The sequence below is a fragment of the Ochotona princeps genome, chromosome 3 (assembly GCF_030435755.1).
Source record: "Ochotona princeps isolate mOchPri1 chromosome 3, mOchPri1.hap1, whole genome shotgun sequence".
NCBI classification, from domain to species: Eukaryota; Metazoa; Chordata; class Mammalia; order Lagomorpha; family Ochotonidae; genus Ochotona; species Ochotona princeps.
This window is the reverse complement of record NC_080834.1, coordinates 34,292,594-34,314,043: the sequence shown is the minus strand read 5'-3', so window position 1 is coordinate 34,314,043 and position 21,450 is coordinate 34,292,594.

Sequence of the window (21,450 nt, the reverse complement as noted above, 5' to 3'; positions counted from 1 at the left end):
AATTCTCACCTTGCAGGTGCCAGGATCCCATATGGACACTGGTTTGCATCCCAGTTGCTTCAATTCCCAATCAGCTCCCTGTTTATTGTCTGGGAAAGCAGTCGAGGATGGCCCAAAGCCTGGGACCCCTGCACCACATGGGAGAACCAGAAGAGGCTCCTGGCTTCAGATCAGCTCAGCTCTGGCCATTGCAGCCATTTGGGAGTGAACCAGTGGATGGAAGATCTTTCTCTCTGTCTCTCCTTCTCCTTGTAGATCTGATCTGTATTTCCAATCAAAAATATTTATTTCACTTATTTGAAAGTCATAGTTACAGAAAAAGAGAAGAAAGAGAGATAGATATTCCATCTGCTGTTTCACTCTCCCAAATGGTCACAATGGCAAGAGCTGGGCTGATCCAAAGCTGGGAGCCAGGAACTTTTTCTGGATCTCCCACATTAGTGCAGGGGTCCAAGGACTTGTAATATCCTCTGCTGCTTTTCCAGGCCTTTAGCATAGAGCTGGATCAGAAGTGGAACAACTGGGACACAAACTGCCATCTACACGGGATGCCAGAACCACAGTCAGAGGATTAGTGTGGTATGCCCTGGTGCCAGCCTCTGGCTTCTTTTATTTGGTAATAAGTACACTTAAAAATGTGCATTTAAAGTTATTCACTTCTGCATGTAAGCTTTCTCCAAGTCTTTTCAAATATTGATGACCCATTTCTTTTTCATGCCAATCATTCATTCATCACGACATCCATATCCATTCATCTCCATGGCACACATCTTGATTCCCTCTAAATTGTAGCAGTCATGAATAAAGCTGCTATATCCATTCATGTGCAAGTTTTTGTGTGGACCTGGTGTTAGGTAACACTCTTCATGCCAAATACTTGGTTCATTTCACAAGTCCCTGCCATGCTGCCAATTTGGTCATGCTTTTCTAGAGGATGTCAGAGCAGGTGCTAGTTAGAGATGCTCCTTTGTCCCAAGAAATGGGGGAAGTTGGAAAACATTGGACATTCATCAGGTGCCAGGCACAGCGCTGTGTATGACATCACTGGGGTCTCACCAGCAGGCTCACCTGGGTGCAATTTACAGATGGGTCCACTGAGGCTCATTCATGCATCAGGGCAGGTAGCCTTCTCACTGGCATTTCCATTTCTTTGTATTGTCCATGACCACTCTTAGAGTCTCAGACCCTCAATTTAGAAGGAGCCTTGGATGCTGCATCATTCAAGCCCCGCCCTGAATTTGTAAAGACTCAAAGACAGAGCAGTAAGGACAAAGCCAAAATCGTGGAGTCATGCTTGACCCCACCAATGTTCTTTCAGCCACAAGCAAGGCTGCACACCTTACCTTCAGAATCTATCCCAACTCATGCCACTTCTTCATATTAGCATCATTTCAATCCCAACGAGCCTCCCTCACCTAGCAATGCCTACCAACAAGTCCTAACCATAACCCTGCCTCCTTGGTCCCCACCCCCACCTCATACTTGTGTCTTTGTACAGAAACCAAACAAATCAGGTTTTCTCAATGCTCTGCTACAATCTCAAGGACTTCACGTCTTACTCAGAATAACCCCCCATACACCTCCCACAGCCTGAAGGCCTCACTTACTGTTTCCCAGCCTCTGCACCACTGCACCCCCTTTCCCAGCTTGCCCAGCAGCCCAGCTTCTCAGCTTCCGTCCTGGGCCAGTGCCATGCCAGGGCCATGACTGCCTCGGCGTTTTTCTACCTGCCTTTTCTTGGACACATCGCAGTCCTCCCTTCCTGTCATTCTGTTTCAGCTCCAACGTCTCCTGCTTAGAGAGGCCTCCCCTCTCTCATGCCCACTGGCCTGCTTTCTGTTATTTCACAGCAGGTGTGGAGGGGGCCAGGGGGAGACCAGTACGTGACTCGCCAGAATTTGCTTCCAAGCAGAACACAAGAGATTGGCAAGGACAAAATATCTTTTCACCTCCCAACTTCAACTTTCCCAGCCAAATACAGAAATGTAAATTCTCCATTACTGAGCAAGCCTCCGTGAGCCCAGCATCAGCCCTGGAGAAAGCTACGAGCAGACTTGGGTCTGGTGCCATCCCATGTGTTCATCTTCCCACACTTCCACCCTGGGAACTGCTTGACTCTGTCTTGCCAACCCTCTCACATGTACTGCTCTTTGGGCCTGTTAAAGCCCGGGTTTCTAGCCACCAGCTTCTGTTACTTTTCACCGAGGCTTTCCCAGTTTGATGTGCCTTGCAGTTTAACAGCCTTGTTTTTTTCTCCTGTGAGTCTGCTTGGGTGACAGAAATCTGTCCCATCTATGAATTTACACAATCCTCAAATTATTCCAGAAGTCTTGTTCTTGGTTCTGCAAACCCAGTATCAGTATCAGTGCATCAAAACAGCTGAGATTTTTTCCTTTAGTCAATGAATGTTTGGGGAGAAAAATGTTCTGAAAGATTCTAAACTTCTCCCCTTTGCATAGAAACATCACCATATCTGCAGGATATTTGGGTCCCATCCACGTTACACCTAAAAAGAAGATAATTCACTGTGGGTCCCAGCACAATGGCTCAATTGGCTAACCCTTCAAGCTGCTTCACTTCGCATCCAGCCTCCAACTTGTGGCCTGGGAAAGCAACAGAGGATGACCCAAAGCCTTGGGACCCTGCATCCACCAGGAGACCCATAAAAAGCTCCTGGTTCCCGGATTCAGATTGGCTCAGGTCTGGCCATTGTAACTAATTGAAGAGTGAATCAGCAGATGGAAGAGCTTTCTCTCTGTCTCTCCTTCTCTCTGTAAATCTGCCTTTTCAATAAAAATAAATAAATCTTCAAAAAAGATGATTTGTTATGTTTAAAACTAAACTACATTTATCTTATCACTAAGTGCAAAAAACTGTTACTGTGGTTAGTTACAAGGAAGGACATCCTCCCATCACTAACAGTTTGCTAAATACAATACAACCACATAAACACTATACACAGGACATCTGATGGAAAGAACAGAGCCTGTAGGAGACACATCATCTAGATGATTCTCAAGGTGCGTCCCCTGGAGCAGCAGCCCCAGTGGCATACCCTGGCATTTCATGGAAACGCCCACGCTCCAGTCCCACCTCAGACCTACCCACTGTTTCAGAAGCTCTCTGAGTGTTTTCTCTGTGTTTTCATTTGTGTTGTAACAGGTCTGTGGTGCAGGGGGACTGTGCTACACCCTCAAGTTGAAGAACAACTGCCTTAAAAGAAGTGACATTGTCCATGAAGTCCCATTTGAACAGGTTTCTGTGTTCCTGTGGCTTTAATTTTGCAGAAGTAGAAGGGCAGCCCACTGTTGTGGCAGAAGATGGATGCAAAATCCCAGTGTCAGCATAGGAGTTTGCTCAAGATGGCTGGACCGTGCATACCAAGTGCTGCCTTGGTTTGTGGTTTAACAGTTTGAAACATAAATCTGCCACATTCTGCCCATGGGCAGAAACTGAGAGTATAGGAGTAGAGATCTGTCCCCTCTATCAAGCTCCCCCAACAACCTTCCTTAGAGAATAAAGCAGGAGAAAGTGATGAAGAAGTGGCCACAACGCCATGTCTTCATTGGAGTCGCACAAAAAGGAGATCCTGAAATGAAAGTGAAGAGCATGTAGGCTTACCCTCACCCTACCCCCAGGAGATGCAGGGACAGCCCCAGAATGGGAAGAGTCTACCACACAAGGAAGGAAAGAACCCAGAAGCCAACTCTTCAAGTAGGTGAGTAAGTCTTCATCCTATGGGGAGGCTGGAGGGAATTCTGCAGGCTGGTGGGCAAAGGAGCTGTGGTATGGATGCCCCCATGTACATTGCTCGTTGCCTAAGGGCTGACACCTGCATCCAATCAAAACATATGTGTGACCCCAGAGGCTGGAGGTTGCTGTGCACAGGGATGTAATGGAGCCCCGACAGGCTAGTCAGCAACAGCATCAGCGTACATCAGTCCAGAGGGCAGTGTCTAGGCCCTGGCCCGGGGTTGCTTAATGAGGACCTGGTCCCTGCTTGAGTGGTTTTCTTTCAGTTGCTTCCTCATGCTGAAAGACTGTTTTCCAACAATCAGAGTGAGAAGAGAGCAAGTGGGCACACATTACTTTCCACTGCCTGCTCATGACTCATGCTCACAGTTCCAAGGTCTTGATCGTTGCACTAAGAAACCAAAGAGCCTTTTATTGTGGGCTTCTAACCTTTCCCTACCTCCAACACACACCACTAAGCGAGAGCACTTCTGATACTTAGGGATCATTCTCAGGGCTTTGTTTTTTAACTAGAGGAGAGGAAATCTGACATAGAGGCAATGGAAATAAGTCACTTTCTTCACACAAAAAGCCACAGATTGATCTCTTCGCTTTCCTACACATTGCTTTTGTGTAGGAAAACCATGGTTTATACATGCTTCCTGCACTTCATAAATACAAAGAGTAAATAGCCAACCCCTCTAGATAATCTGCCACTTCTACCCATGTGCTTATTAATATCGAGAGTGGACTTCATGAGGGCCAGTGATACCATGCTGGATTGAACTATGCCACCACCTGCCCCTTTCCCACTCACACAAATTTATACTGTGAAGCCTTAGTCCCAACGTGACTGTATTCATAACATGGAGCTGACAGAGGTAATAAAGCTTACAAGGTCCTGAAGCTGGAGCCCTGGTTGGCTGTGACTAGTGCCCTTATAAGAGACACTGGAGATCTTGCTCCCTCCATTACATATGGCACAAAAATGAGAACGTGGCCATGCAAGTTGGGAGAGACCTCCTAAGACCTAAAATGAACCAAAACCTTTTGGTGATTGCAGCTCCTGGAACTGAGGGAAAATAGATCTCTGGTGTTTTAGCCACATAGTCTATGTGGTATTTTGTTGTGGTAGCCTGGGAAGTTCAGTACAGTCACCTTACCTACCTTGTTCACTGTTCTATCTTGTGGATATATCATGTTACAGTCTCTCCAATATGTGTTTAATGAGTAAGAACATGCACCCTGTAGAACGCACGAGGCTAGGTCTCAACCCCAACTGAGCCATGTATTATGAGCTATATGTGGGTATGGACGAGCCATGGCTGCACTGAAACATCCAACAGCAAGAACCAGAAGGGGTTGAAGGTCAGTTAAGAAAAGCCACTGTTCCTGCTAGGACAGGAGATGAACTGAGTAGTGTTGGTTCATGGACCCACTGGTATACGTGAAACCTGGCATTAGGAGGGGTTCTGATGGAGGAGCCTGGGCAACTCCTCTGACAGGACATAGACCCTGCAAGTAAGCGCAAGAAGCATGGAAGGTAACTGCCCAGAAGAGGTCATGGGAAGTGTCCCACTGGCATACATTTGGCATGGGTCAGGGGTGGATCAGACTGAATCAGTTCACATCATCCACTGGCAAATCTGAGCGCTGTAGCAGAGTGTGGGTCAAGCCGGGTTTGGTCGCGACAAAAGCAGTACACAACACAGAAAACCAAGGTTAGGTTCCCTGTACCAGATGTGACCACAGCACCCAACCAGCATATGTGAGAATCAGGAAGGGAGGGGCAGAGCTGGCAGGGGGAATAAAGGGTGGTTCCCTTGCTGCACAGCTACTCCCACTGGAGAGTGTGAGCTGGGATGGGGGCAGAGCAGACTAGGCAGGGCTATAACACCTGTGCGCCTCATGTGCACCAGATCAGGGAAAAGCCAGGATGGGTGGATTATTCCTACTGATGCAAGCATAAATTAGAGTGGGTGAGGGTTGTTTGGGCTTAGCCGCAGCATCAGATGGCACTGGGGGCTAATTCTGTCAAGTCTAACCACAGAACCACCTGGAGAGTACATAATCTGGGAGTGAGAGAGACCTGGTAAGGAAATAGTGGGCTCCTCCCTCTTGGGTTACCACTCCCATGGGAGGGCACAAACTAGGACAGAGGCTGGGGTGGCTAGACAGAGAGGCACTCAACATCCATGAGGGCTGGATAGTTGAGCTGGTTAGATGGAACTAAGCTTCAATACCCTTCGACATGTATGAGAGCCAAATGGGATTTGGAGCAGACTGAACTAGTCTGCTACACATACTGGCAAACCAGGGTAGGGACGGACCTGGTGGGGGTTATTGTGGGTCGCTCTGACTGGGCTGCAGCTTCCACTGGTTTATGTGATGGCCAAGTGTGTGCTGAGTGGAACCAGGCTGGACTGCAACACCCATTGGTTCCAATGGAAGTCGGGGTTGAAAACAAAACCAACCCAGCAATTGCAACCACCAGCTGATTGGGGCAATGGACTGTGACAGGCCCTATACTTGCTAGTACATACAAGAATCTGGTCTGGGAACACCTCAAAGTTTCTTTTGGAGATCTCCCCAATCAAAATGGTGGACTCAGAACCCTAACCAAGAAAAGATGGAAGACAGAACAGGTCAATCCACCACCTCAGCTATATGTTGGCAGCGAAATACTGGACAAACAGAGACTCTATGATGGACTATGTCAATCAGTGGATTCTTCAACAACCTCATCATGACTAGAGTGGCGAGACTGGCAGTGATTCATAACTGGTGAACTATCAAAACCACTTGAGCAAGGATCTCAGAGCATGCCCCACATCCGGGACCTGGGGATGGGTGGGAGACTGGGTGGGGCTTCTCCCTCAATATTCCCTTTACCTCAGATATATGAAGGAAACAATAGGGAAATAATAGTATTACCCACTTCCCTACAGCCCTTGTACTTTTTTTACCCTAATTAACAATGTAAGGATTGTCGAAAATATAATAATAATAAAAAAAAGAAGATGCACCCTGGTTGGAAAGCATTGGTTTGGGAGTTAAAGGACTGTGAATTGTTCTTCATCTCCAGGATCTATATTAAAAAAAAAAAAAGATTTACTTATTTAAAAGCCTGATTGATTTATTCATTTATTCCAACAGATGAAAGATCTTTCTCTTTGTATCTCCTTCTCTCTGCATTTCTAATAAAACAAATTAATCTTAAAAAGATGGAAAGGAAAGGAAAGGAAAGGAAAGGAAAGGAAAGGAAAGGAAAGGAAAGGAAAGGAAAGGAAAAGAAAGGAAAGGAAAGGAAAGGAAAGGAAAGGAAAGGAAAGGAAAGGAAAGGAAAGGAAACCCTAATCCCTATGAAGGCACAAAGCTAGGAGCCAAAGATTTCACAAAGCAGAGAACCATAGTAGAGAGACTGAAATACAGACAAAAATTCTGGAGAGCTGTAAAGCAAACACATTCAAGTATTTAACTCATTATTGATCACAGCATGTGGTAAGGATGCCACAAAAAGAAACATCCATAAAACCAAAGTGATCAGTCTTACCCTAAGTCCCAACCAGGGCTAGAAATAGCTCATCTGCCAGAGTGAGAAATCTCATACTTCAGAGTGTTGGGTATAGCATTCATGAAGAAACTGCCTCAGTAGTGGGGCTAGGGTGCATGCTTGGGTAGGAGTTAGTGCACCAGTTATGATACCTATGTCCCACATTGGGGTACTTGGAGTCCCAGCTCCAGCTTCAGTTCCTGGCTCTAGTTTCTGTCAATACAGATTCTGCAGTAAGTCCTGAGAGCTCAAATATTTGGATTCCTGCCACTGACCTAGGAGGCCTAGATTATAAACCTAACTCATGGTTTCAGCCCAGCTCAACCTCGGCTGGGTACAAGGACTTGAGCCATCCTCTGCTGTTTTCCTAGTTTATAAATAGGAAGTTGGACCAGAAGTGGAGCCAGGCCAGAACTGGCACCCATATAAGATGCTGGCACTGTGTGTGGGGGAATTAGCCTGTTGAGCTACTGCACCACCTCATTTCTTTAAATGATCATGTTACTGTTTTTTTCTTCGTGAATGTTGTACTTCCCCTTTTAATAAAAAATAATACATAATTTTATTTCTTTGAAAGACAGTAGGAGAAAGAGAAAGAGAATCTCCAATCTACTGGTTCACTCCCCAAATGGCCACAATGGCCAAGGCTGGACCATAGCAAAGCCAGGAACCTCGTCCACATCTCCCAATATGGGTTTGTAGGGGCCAAAGCACTTGGTCCATCTTCCACTCCTTTCTTAGGCTCCTTAGCAGGAAGCTGGACTAGAAGTGGAGCAGCCGGGATTTGAACTCCCCCCCCCCTTGAATGCCATTGTTGCAGGTGTAGGTTTGGTTCTACACCACCACACTGGCCCTGAATGTGTCCTTTGAAGCTGGAAAACAAGCAAGAATATTTCATTGTTGATGAAAATGGAGGAGAGCAAGGCCATCATTGAGAGACACCTCTGCAGAACAGCTGCAAACAGAGAGGCTGAGGGGAGACCCAGATGGACTGGGCAAGGTGTCTTTACAATAGCAGAAGGAAAGAACAGACAACGGTACAGCCAGCTGGAGGGGCTGGTTGTGGAAAGCTGACATCTGACTTGGTGATTTTTCTTCTAATTTCCATAAAGTAGCAGTTGGGTGGTTGGGAGAAACATCTGTCAAAAATGAGAAGGGACATGCCAGGGCAGAGATTTAAAATGACTACTGGTTTTACATTTTTAACCCAGTTGAGGTTGGAAACTGTTTCAACCATTGGCACTGTGTGATCCTGGAGGGTTGTTTTTTGCTTTTTCTCTAGCAGAGCTAAATCTTCCTCTTGATACCTTTGACAGCATAAAAACCAATAACCACAAACTCACAGGAAAAACTCAGCAGTGACTACTGAGTGTTGGGTACTGCCCTGAACAATGAAAAGCAGTCAAATTCTTTTTTTAAGATTTTTTTTTTTAAATTGGGAAGGTAGATTTACAGAGAGGAGATACAGAGAGAAAGATCTTCCATCTAATGGTTTACTCCCTAAGTGGCTGAAACAGCAGGAACTGAGCCAATCCAAAGCCAGGAGCTTCTTCTGGGTCTCCAATGAGGGTACAGGGTCCCAAGGCTTTGGGCCACCCTCTATTACTTTCCCAGGCCACAAGCAGGGAGCTACAAGGGAAGTGGAGCAGCCGGGACACAACCGGCACCCACATGGGATCATAGCAGTTGCAAGGTGAGGATTTAGCCACTGAGCCATCATGCCAAGCCCTTAAAGCAGTCAATTTCAACCTTTCCTAAAACTACACGGGACATAAACCTTCTGGTGTGCTGTTACATTTACAGGTAGCACTGTACCCCTCTTCTTGTCACATCGTATTGACACCCTAAGCCTCCACTAAAACCGTCCTCTTCCCCCAGGTCACTTGTCACACACTTCCCAACCCACACCCCTCACCAACACACAACTTGAATGTTCCTACTGCTTGCTTCCTCATTGCTTTTTCAGATACTTCCCTAAAGGAGGGGTGAAGTGGGAAGATACAAGGAGAAGCGGGTTCTGGAGGCCCCACAGTAGAATCGCTTAGGTCGCTCCCTGAGCCTTCCAGCACTGGTGCTTCTAGCCCAAGTCTACACCACTCCATTGTTGCTCAGCTAGTGACTCTATAACCTGTCTAGAAGGAAATGCACTCATTTTCCTTCTAGAAGTTTCTACAGCAGCAGTTTCTAAACAGGCATGAACTGACCCTGGGGAGTTTTTGAACTCAAGTCCCAAGCCCAGCCCAGTGAAATTCTGTTGGCATTGTCAAGTATGAAATACATTAAGCCTTACTAACATTGCATAAATGGTCTCGAAACAGCAACTTCACGTGATCCCAGTGTGAGAGGCTCTGTCAAAAGTGGTGATGTGTGACACATCTGGGCGCACAGGGGGAAGCCCACAGGGCAAACGTTCAGCACTGCTCTTGCTTGTTCATTCTGGGAGTGTGTGACTAGGACTGTTGTCATCACCTTAGCCTGGTTGTGGGTTTTCATGGATTATGCCAGCTATTTTAATCTAATTATACACAAAGCAGAAGGTGACAAGATTTCTACTATTAAATTGGAAACTGAAGAAAATAATAGTATGAATATATAAGTCAAATAATGACAGAACCAACCCTCCTACTGCTAACTGGAGTACATAACAAGATAGAAACTGACGAACCAATCTGAACTTTCGGGAAGTTGTTAAAAATAAAATCACTTGAGGCTGTACAATGAATTCACACTCACCATCAATCACCCTTCACCTGCCTATAACAGGAGTCTCGACATATTAGCTAATCACTGTTCGAAGCTACCACATTAGGAACACATTTTCTAAAAACACGATGCTCTGCAATTTTTTTCAGAAGTGCATTAGGATTAGGGTTGGTTAGGGTTAGGGTTAGGGTTATTGTGAATACACAATTCTTTACCAAATTTCACAACAACCAGTGCTGGTATTTAGAAAATGCTTTTGAGGATCTCAGTTAATAGCAAAAGGAAAAAAGAAACAGTCACACACCACATGTAATTCTTGCCACAGCAAGACTAAAACCTTGTCCTTAGTCAGCTACACTATTGGAAAACATACAAGAAACAGAGTTGAGGACTTAAATTTCTGAGCATGGGAAATCACCCATGTGATTACATATTGGCATGCCCCAAAGTGCAGCTGTTTCTAACAGGTCTTCATGGGCAGTGAAACACAGAAGCTGAACCGTGAAGAGACAGACAAAACACTCACCCGTAACTGACTCTTCCAACTCAAACAGTTGGAAAATTTAGTGCACAGACAGGTATTTCTAACCGTGGTTCCTCACTAAGATTAACCACATCCCTTAAGAGAAATGCTGATATTTTAGCCTGGGCAGAAAAGAACAAGACACACTTGGAATATTTTGAGCTAGAAAAACAAAGTGCTTCCCCAAATGAAGAAGGCATTTTTCAAGGAATAGGAGGCAGCTTGAATGCCTCCCAGTGATCACACTGGGACAATCTGAGCATGCCAACAAATAAGGAGGACGAAGTGGTGAACTCGGGCATGCCGAGGGCAGGGACTCTAGTCCGTCTGCTACTACAGTGGCTCTGGCACAACCCACAGACCCTACCACACAAGAAGTGAGTCTAGTGTAAGCAATGCACATTAGTTAATAGCAATTCAGTCATAGAGGTTTATCAATCATCAATATACTATTACAAGATAACAACCAACACGGGTGTTAAAATAAATGTGTACTCCGAGGATAATTAAATTTTTTAGAATATTTCTTTTATGAAAAGCAGAGTTAGAGAAAGAGATAGTAAGAGAGATCTTTCATCTGCTGGTTCACTCCCTAGATGGTTGCAAAGACCAGGGTTGGGTCATGTTGAAGCCAGGAGCCAGGCACTTCATCCAGATCTCCCACATGGGTTCAGGGACACAAGCACTTGGGCCATCTTCTGCTGCCTTACCAGGCACATTAGCAGGGAGCTGGATCAGAAGTAGAGCACCAGGAGTGGAACCAGGGTCCATGAAAGAAACCAGCACTACCAGGCCCAACATGGTAGCCTAGTGCCTAGTCCTCGCTTTGAATGTGCCAGGATCCCATATGGGCACTGGTTCTAATCCCAGCGCCCCTGCTTCCCATCCAACTCCCTGCTTGTGGCCTGGGAAAGCAGCTGAGTATGGCCCAAAGCCTTGAGTCTCCCATGTGGGAGACCCAAAAGAAGCTCCTGGCTCCTGGCTTTGGATTGGCTCAGCTCCAGCCCGTGTGGTCACTTGGGAGTGAATCATTGGCTGGAAGATCTTCCTCTCTGTCTCTCCTCCTCTCTATAGATCTGACTTTGCAATCAAAATAAATTTTTTAAATCATTTTAAAAAGAAAAAAGAAGCAGCAGCCAGCACTACAGGAACAATTTAACCCACTACACTGCAGCGCCAACTCCAAGTAAAAATTTTTTTAACAATGAAATAAACCTAACTGAGCCCATGTTGATAATAAAGGGAAAGAAATGCTCTTTTTTTTTTTTATTAATTACATTGCATTATGTGACACAGTTTTATAGGCACTGGGATTCCCCCTAACCCTCCCCAAACCCTCCCCCCCATGGTGGATTCCTCCACCTTGTTGCATTACCACAGTTCAAATTCAGTTGGGATTCTTTCATTGCAAGCATTTACCAAGCATAAAGTCCAGCATCTTATTGTCCAGATAAGTTCAACGGCTTCTTGGGGAGACCATCTCTGGTCTAAAGGTAGACACGGCAGAGCATCATCCCAATCAATTAAAAGCCCCAACATAACATCAGTAACAATTTATAATGGAATCAATTGACATGGTATTGAATAACCAATATGTTAATAGGAAAAATGCAAGTTCTGAACCACATCCTGTGACTTCTACATTGACATTTCAATTATTAGTTTATATTCAACCAGGTGCTACACACCTTAAAATGGCTATAGATTATTATTCAGCTGTCTCACGTCTATTTTAATTTTAGTTTTTAGCATTTTATAACGTTGAAGCATGATTTTGCTGAACCTGGCTGTTTTTTGGGTAGTCTAACTCTATATAAGACATATGTCAACAGTTTACGTGAACAGTTTTAGGAGGGTTGTGCAGAGAAATCCTCAATACCCTAGTGAGGAGTAATAATCGTTGTGTCCCACATAGTGAGGTATAAGCGCATCCCCGCTGACCGTTTCCTGTCTGATTCTAAGCTTTCCTTGTTGTTCTCTATCTATTCCAGATTTTTTGTTTGTTTGTTTTGAGGGGTTTCTGGAGCGATCCTGATGGTCATTGCTAGAGGGGGTGGAGACCCAAAGTCGGAACCAGGCAAGGACCCAAGAGAAAGCTCCTCTCCCTAGTCCCGAAGGAGGTTTACTGTTCTGTTTCTGCGGACCGCGCAGTGCTCCTGGTTGTCGTTCCAATGACCTTGGATCCTGCAAGGCAGGATTTGGACTTCTTCCATCCCATGTGGTAGATACAGATGGGGGTGGCTGACTTCAGAGTTCTCAGCCTCCAAAGGCACTCCAATTCCCCGTGGTCTCTTTGGCAATTGGGATGTAGTCCTTGGTGAGGATCTGGGAGTCTTCAGAGTTGGGATAAAAGCCTCCTCCTGTCCACCTGCTCCACTCTGGGGTTCCCCCTCCCCCGCTCCATGAGTATGACCTCCTGTTAAGAGGTTGTCAGGATCGCTCTTGATTCCCCCCATATGCATTTATAGTTTTACTATTGTCTAATGCTGATTCGAGTCTGTTGTCTACGAGTTACCAGTTATGATCCTGATAGGTTATACTTCACATCTTCCTCAAACATTCTAGGGTGATGGAAGATTTCTCTGCTCTCCCTCCCCATTACAGAATAATATAGGATATTAAAAGTATATTAGGTTTTACAGTTCTTTGATGTAGATCATAAGCAGTCTGACTCACATTGATTGTTGATTCATAGATTACATCACATTATCTTATTGCATTAGATACAGGCTGTTTGAGGTTGAAATAATATTACAATATATAGGTACTATTTTCCGGATTGACATCATTTCATCTTAAATTAAGGCAAACATGTGGTATTTAACCTTTTGGGATTGGCTCATTTCCCTTAGCATTATGGTTTCCAGTTGGGCCCATTTGGCCACAAAGAACTGCATTTTGATTTTTTTAATAGCTGAGTAGTATTCCATGGAGTAGATGAACCATAGCTTTCTTATCCAATCCTCTGTTGATGGGCATTTCGGTTACTTCCAAGTTTTTGCAGTTATTGATTGTGCTGCTGTGAACATGGGGGTGCATGTTGGTTTCTCATAAAACAAGTGTTCTGGATATATTCCTAGGAGTGCTATTGCTGGATCATATGGTATGCACATTTTCAGCTGTTTGAGTGTTTTCCATACTGATTTCCACAAAGGCTTTACAAGTCTGCACCCCCACCAGCAGTGGACTAGGGTTTCCTTTACCCTACATTCTCGCCAGCAAGTGTGGTTGGCAGTTTTTTGTATGTGTGCCATCCTTACTGGCGTCAGGTGGTACCTCATTGATGTTTTAATTTGGATTTCCCTTATTGCCAGGGAACTTGAGCATTTTTTCATATGTTTGTTTGCCATTTGGGTTTGTTCCTTTGTGAAGTGTTTGCCCATTTCCCATGCCCACTTCTTCAGTGGTTTGTTTTGGTGTTTTGGTTGTTCTGGAGATCTTTGTATATCCTGGAGAATAGCCCTCTATCACCTATGTAGTATGCAAAGATCTTCTCCCATGCTGTGGGTTGCTTTTTTACTTTGTTGATTGTTTCTCTAGCTGTATAGAAGCTTCTTAGTTTGGTGAAGTCCCATTTGTTTATTTGGGTCTTTATTGCTAGTGCTTTTGGTATCCTTTTTAGGAAGTCAGGGCCTACACCTAAATTTTGCAGGGTGTTTCCAACATTTTCTTCCAAAAGTTTGAAGGTTTCTGGATGTAGGTTTAGGTCTCTTATCCATTTAGATCTGATCTTAGTGTATGGTGAAAGATGTGGATCTATCTTCTTGTTTCTGCAGGCTATCAACCAGTTGTCCCAACAACATTTATTGAAGAGACCTTCCCATTTGCTTGGATTGTCTTCTTTTTGTCAAAGATTATTTGGCTGTATCTGTGTGGGTTCCTTTCTGCTGTTTCTATTCTGCTCCATTAATCCTCCTCTCTATTTTTGTGCCAGTACCAGGCTGTTTTAATAACCACTGCCCTATAGTATGTCCAGAGGTCCAGGACTGTGGTTCCCCCTGTTAACTTCCTATTCTTGAGGATGATTCTAGCTATTCATGACTTTTTGTGTTTCCAAATGAACCTTTTGTATCATTTTTTCCAGTTCAATGAAAAATGTTTTGGGTATTTTGATTGGGATTGTGTTGAATGTATATATTGCTTTCGGTAGTATAGACATTTTAATGATATTGATTTTGCCTATCCAGGAACATGGGATGTTGCTCCATCTTTTGAGGTCTTTTTTAAGTATTTTGTAGTTTTCTTCAAAAAGGTCTCCTACATTATTGGTTAGATTTATGCCTAGATATTTCATACTTTTCTCTGTTATTTTGAATGGTACCTTGCTGGTTAGATCTTTTCCATCTTGGGGCTGTTTGCATACACTATGGCTGTTGGTTTTTGTTCATTTATTTTGTACCCTGCCACTCTACCAAACTCTCTTTTAAGTTCTAGCAGTCTCTGTATTGAGTCTCTTGGTTCTTCTTCTTCTTTTTTTTTTTTTTTAGAGATTAATTTTTATTTTCATTACAAAGTCAGATATACAGAGAAGAGAGAAAGAGAGGAAGATCTTCCATCCAATGATTCACTCTTCAAGTGACCGCAATGGCTGATGCGGTGCCAATCTGAAGCCAGGAGCCAGGAGCCCCTCCAGGTCTCCCACATGGGTGCAGGGTCCCAAGGCCCTGGGTCACCCTCGACTGCTTTTCCAGGCCACAAGCAGGGAGCTGGATTGGGAAGTGGAGCTGCCAGGATTAGAACCGGTACCCATATGGGATCACGGCACGTTCAAGGTGAGGACTTTAGCTGCTAGGCCACGCCACCAGGCCCATTGGTTCTTCTATGTAAAGGATCATGTCATTTGTGAATAGTGAAAGCTTGACTTCTTCATTTCCCATTTGAATTCTTTTAATTTCTTTTTCTTGTCTTATGGCCTCTGAGTACCTCTAGGACTATGTTGAACAGCAGTGGTGATAGCAGACATCCTTGTTTTGTTCCAGATCTCAGTGAAAAGGGATCCAGTTTTTCTCCATTCTGTATGATGCTGGTGTTGGGTTTTTCATATATTGCTTTTGATTATGTTGTGAATTGTTCCTTCTATGCCTTCCTTGGTTAGGGTTTTCAACATAAATTGGTGTTGGATTTTGTCGAAAGCTTTTTCTGCATCTATTGATACTATTATATGATTTTTGCTTTTCACTTTTTGGATGTGATGTATCACATTTATGGATTTCCGTATGTTGAACCATCCCAGCATTCCCTGGATGAATCCTACTTGGTCCGGATGAATGATCTGTGTGATGTTTTTTTGAATTCTCTTGGCTAGGATTTTGTTGAGAATCTTAGCATGAATGTTCATCAGAGAGATTGGTCTGTAGTTTTCCTTCTCTGTTAATTCTCTATCCAGTCTTGGGATTAAAGTGATAATGGCTTCATAGAATGAGTTTGGAAGGGTTGCTTCCTTTTCTATTGTTTTGAAGAGCTTGTAGAGGACTGGGGTTAGCTCTGTTTGGAATGTTTTGTAAAGTTCTGCAGTGAAGCCATCTGGGCCTGGGCTTTTCTTTGTTGGGAGATCTTTAATCACTGACTCTCTCTGCTTTGATTATGGGTTTAATCAGGTCTTCTGTTGCCTCTGAGGTAAGTTTTGGTAAGTGGTGGGAGTCTAGCAACCTTTCCATTTCCTGGTGGTTTTCTGATTTGTTGGAGTACAGTTCTTTGTACTAATTTCTAATTATTTTCTTGATGGTTGCAGTGTCTGTTATATTGCCTTTTTCATCTTTGATGCTGATAATTCTCACTTTCTCTTGTTTTTTCTTTATCAATCAGCCCAGTGGGGGGGGGGTGTCTATTTTATTTATTCTTCTCAAGAAGTCAGCTTTTTGAGTCATTGATTTTGTGTATAGTTTGATTTCTATTTGATTTATTTCCTCCCTTGTTTTGATAATTTCTTGTTTCTTATTGTTTGTGGGGTCATTTTGCTGCTGTTTTTCCAATTCTTGGAGGTGTGTGCTTAGTTCCTGTATTTAATGCCTTTCTTGGGCCTTGACATGAGCACTAATTGCAATAAGCTTACCACATAACACTGCTTTGGCGGTGTCCCACAAGTTTTGGACTGTTGTATCTGAGTTTTCATTGGTTTCCATATATTTTTTGATCTCATCTTTAATTTCTTCTCTCTCCCATTGTTCGTTTAATAGCATATTGTTCAACCTCCAAGAGTTTACGTATTTCCTGGGGCATTTTGAATTGCTGATTTCCAGTTTCATTCCGTGGTAGTCTGAGAAGGTACTTGATATGATTCCGATTTTTTTGAAGTTAGTTAGACTTGTTTTGTGTCCTATCATGTGGTCTATCCTGGAGAAGGTGCCATGCACTGCTGAAAAAAATGTATAATCTGCGGCCTTAGGATGAAATGTTCTATATATGTCTACTAAGCCCAGTTGTTGTATTGTTTGTGCAAGCTCTGTAGCTTCTCTTTTGAGCTTTTGTCTCGTTGATCTATCTATTGGTGTTAATGGGGTGTTCAGATCTCCCACGATTATCGTATGTTCATCTATATCTCCCTTTAAGTCTATAAGTAATTGTTTCATGTAGCTGGGTGCATCTGGACTTGGAGCATAAATGTTAAGGATGGTAATCACTTCCTGATGGATCATTCCTTTCAACAATATAAAATGTCCTGTGTGTCCTTTTTGATGTTTGTCACATTGAAGTCCATATCATCTGAAATTAGGACCGCTACACCAGCCTTTTTTTCTTGTCCATTGGCGTGAAATATCTTTTTCCAAGCCTTTACTTTCAGTTTCTTAGCATCTTTTCTGGTTAGATGCATCTCTTGTAGGCAGCAGATAGTTGGGTCCTGTTTGTTGATCCAATCTGTTAATCTATGTTTTTTGACTGATGAATTTAGGCCATTTGTGTTAAGGGTTAACATTAAGAGTTGCTATTTTGTCCTGCCATGCATGTGTGTTTTTGAGGGTGTTGGTATCTGATTGTCTTCCTTGCATGGACTTTAGTGGGGAGGTCTTCCCATTTGCCATCCTTGTTTATGGTTTGCTTCCTTTTTCTCCGGGAGTAGCGCAAGAAATGCTCTTTCTTACAATGAAACTAGTACTTGTAAGGCAGATAAGTGATTGGAAAGTTACCATTTTACAACCACTGCAATAAACTGGTACAGACAAGGAGCATCAACAGATGTTGATTCTGAAAGAAAAAGCTTGATGAAGACAGGGCATTTGAGGAGCTGAGTGTCTTCCCACCTAGTCATTTGAAGGTGAACATAGTGACTGTACTATGGAAACTGACACGTGACACAAAGTAATGTCAGCAACCAAGGAGGTGCTTTCTGGTGGGTTACACCTGTATAGCACACACTTTATACAATGTTCCTGGCTGGGAGGCACCATGGAATCTATTTAAGAGAAACATAGGATGAGCCCAGCCTAGGAAGCATCCCATAAGATAATTGGCCTAAAAATTTCAAGCAACAAAAAAATTGTTAAGTGATATAAAAGATAGAGGTCAGGAAACTGTTCCAGATTTCAAAGCTAAAGACATTCAGGAGAATAAATCAGTGATATGAGGCAGGCATTTGGCATGGTACTTAGAATGCCTGCATTGCATACTGCAGTGCCTGGGTTTAAGTCCCAGTTCTGTGCCCAATTTCAGCTTCGCTGGGTGGCAGCAGGTAATGGCCCAAGCAGTTGGGGATACTGGCACCCATGTAGGAGGCTTGGGCTGAACTTCTGGCTTCATCCTGACCCAAGGCCAATTCTGTATCTGGAGACTGAATCTGTAGTTGGAAGCTCACTCACTCTCCCCATCTCTGCATCTCCAATAAAACAAATACTTCATAAATAATGTATGAAGAAAGAAAAAATGCCACAAAACATTAGTAGTTTGGTGAATCGGGGCAAAGAATATATGCAAGAGTTCCTTTAGATGTTTGCCTCTTTTCAGTCTATTTGAACTTATTTCAAAATAAAAAGCTAAAAAAATTGCTTTCTTCAGCTGGCAGATGCTAGCATGGGGGCTAATTCTGTCAAGCTAAACTGTAGAACTACCTGGAGAGTGCAAGATCCAGGAGTGGCAGTGAGCCCAGTAGGGAATCAGTGGGCACCTCCCTCTTGGGTTGCCACGCCCACTGTGAGCATGAGAACCAGGACTGGGGCAGGCATTGCTAGACAAAGAGTGGCACTCACCAGCACCGGTGTGGGCTGGATAGTGGAGCTGCTTGGGTTGAACTTGGCTTCAATGAGAAGCTGAATGGGATGTGGGAAAGACTAGACCAGTTATCTGTACATATGGGCAAGCATGGGAACCAGGGCAGGGTGGGCCTGGTATGGGTTATTGTGGGTCACTCCAACTAGGCTGCAGCTCCCACTGGTTTCCATGAGGGCTGAGTTGTGGTGGGCAGGATCAGGCTGGGCTGCAACACCCATTGATTTGTATAGAAGACAGGGCTGGAGACAGAACTGACCCAGCAATTGCAACCACTAGCATGTGGGTAGGATGATTTGGGCAATGAACTGTGCTGGACCCTTTATTGGCAAACACACACAAGAATCAGGTCTGGGATCACCTCAGACAAAGTTTCTTTGGGGATCCATCCAGCTGAATTGCTGGAGAAGGAGAGAATTGCAGATTCCATGGTCTGACCATGTGTCAGATATGTGTCAGAGCTGGGCCTCCTCAGTGGCTTAGCTGGAGCAGTGGGACAGCATATCCAGGTGCACATGAAGGATATGGCAGTCTATTGGAGCCTGCAGAGGACACATGGTACCACAACAGAGGATGGAGGACAGAACAAATTGATCAACCATCCCAGCCAAGTGTTGGCAGTGAATATCTGGGCAAACGATGACTCTAAAGTGGACATGTCAACCAGTGGATTCTGGAGAGATTTCGATGTGTTGAAATGGTGAGATATGCAGTAATTCAGAACTGTTGAACTGTCAAAACTTCATGAGCAGGACCCTCGGAGCATGCTCCACATCAGGGACCCTGGGATGGTGTCAAGTGGCTGTCCTCCATAGGGTACAGAGGAGTTTGGGAATCTGGGTGTGTTCTCTCCCCCTTATCTCCCCCCTTTCCCCAGATACAGGAAAAAAACAAAAGGAGAATGTGGAAATAATGGTCTCACCCACCTTCCTGTAGCTCTTGACCCTTTGCTGCACCCTAATCAACTACGTAAACATCATCAAAAGTAAAATAATCTTAAACACTTTCTGGGAAAACTGCAAATGTAACCTCTGATGAATCATCTGTGATGGGAGAAAGGAAGAAATGAACTAGAGCTCCCAGGATTAGGTTACAGAGCCAAGACCACATGGGAAATGACCTCATGTCACACAGACAGCCTAAAAATCACAGCAAATGGCTTCAGAAGCACACACACTAATGGCCTGCTACAGAGCATCACACTCGCAGTATATTCCACTGAAGCACACTGGGATGACTATAGACAACCAAAAATTATTTTCTATTTCAAAAAATCTAGAAGAGAGGATTTTGAATAGTCCCAAACAAACATGTAGTGGGGGAGGAAGAGAGACAGTGCAGTGATGTAGTACACTAATCCTCTGCCTGTGGTGCCAGCATCCATATGGGCACTGGTTGGAGTCCCAGCTGTTCTGATCCCAACCCAGCTCCTGGTAACTGTCTGGGAAAGCAGCAGAGGATGGCCCAAGGCTTTGAGCCCTTGCACGCATGTGGGAGACCTGGAAGAAGCTCCTGGCTTTAGATCTGCTCAGCTCTGACTATTGTGGCCATTTAGAGAGTGAACCAGCAGATGGAAGTCCTCCCTCTCTGTTTCTCTCTCTCTCTCTCTCTTTGTGTCTCTAACTCTCTTCGACTTTCAAGTAAAGATAAATAAATCTTAAAAAAAGATTGGCAATGTATATGCTGATTACCCTGATTTTATTACTTCATATTGCATCGTAGGTATCAAAATATCACACTGTACCTTACATTCTATACAATTGCTACATATTGGTTACAAATAAAAAAAAATTAGGAGTGAGTGTTTGGCCGAATGGTTAAGACACTTCTTAGGATTTCTGCGTCCCCTACCAGACTAGCAAGATTCAAGAACCCCAGCTCTGTATCATGTATCAAGCTTCTTGCTCATGTGGCCCTTGAGGTCGGAGGTGGGAGACAGCAGGTAATGCCTCAACCACTTAGGTCCCTACTATCCACATGAGACACCAGACTGAGTGTAACCCAAGTGCAGCTGTTGCCAGCATCTGGTGAGTAAGCCAATAGGTGGAAGATCAATCTATCTACAAAGAGAGACTAAAATGCAAGTAAAATGTTTAAAATGGCCTTTATTGTGAGGAGATAAAAGCCAAAATACACTTATAAAATATATTTGGAAATTTTCCCATTGAGATGTAAATGTTTTCACACACCCACACATAAAAGTTCTATGCCCACCAATAGACTCTAGCTATTCATGAAAGAAAGTAGGCAGAAATTGCTAACATGTTTATCTTTAGGATGAAATACTTCGATAGTCTTTATGGGGACTCCGTCTGCTGCTGGGCTATAAATCCCACTGGTAAGTGCAACAAAGTTTTGTTGAAAAGAAATGCAGCAGCCTCACACACCGGGTATTCTGCAAAGTCCTGCTCCTCCTCCAGCGTCTTCACAGGCTGACCTGTCAGTCCAAGCAAGGGGAGCTCCCCAGGAGGACCCAAATTATTTAGGGTCAGATGGGCCCCACTGTAGGCAGCTGCCTATGTATCTAGGCAACTGTCACACTGCGGGGAGAAAAGCAGCCTGTGGCTGGTGGGCATTCTGGGCCTGGCAAATGCCAAATATGTGTTAATCATACCAGTATGCCAACTTACTTGCTTATTCCTTTTCTAAAGGAAATATCTTTACTTTCTTTTTTTTTTTTTTTAAGGACATGTACGGAAGGCATGGAATGAGGGCTGAAACACACCTCCCAGACCCAGGC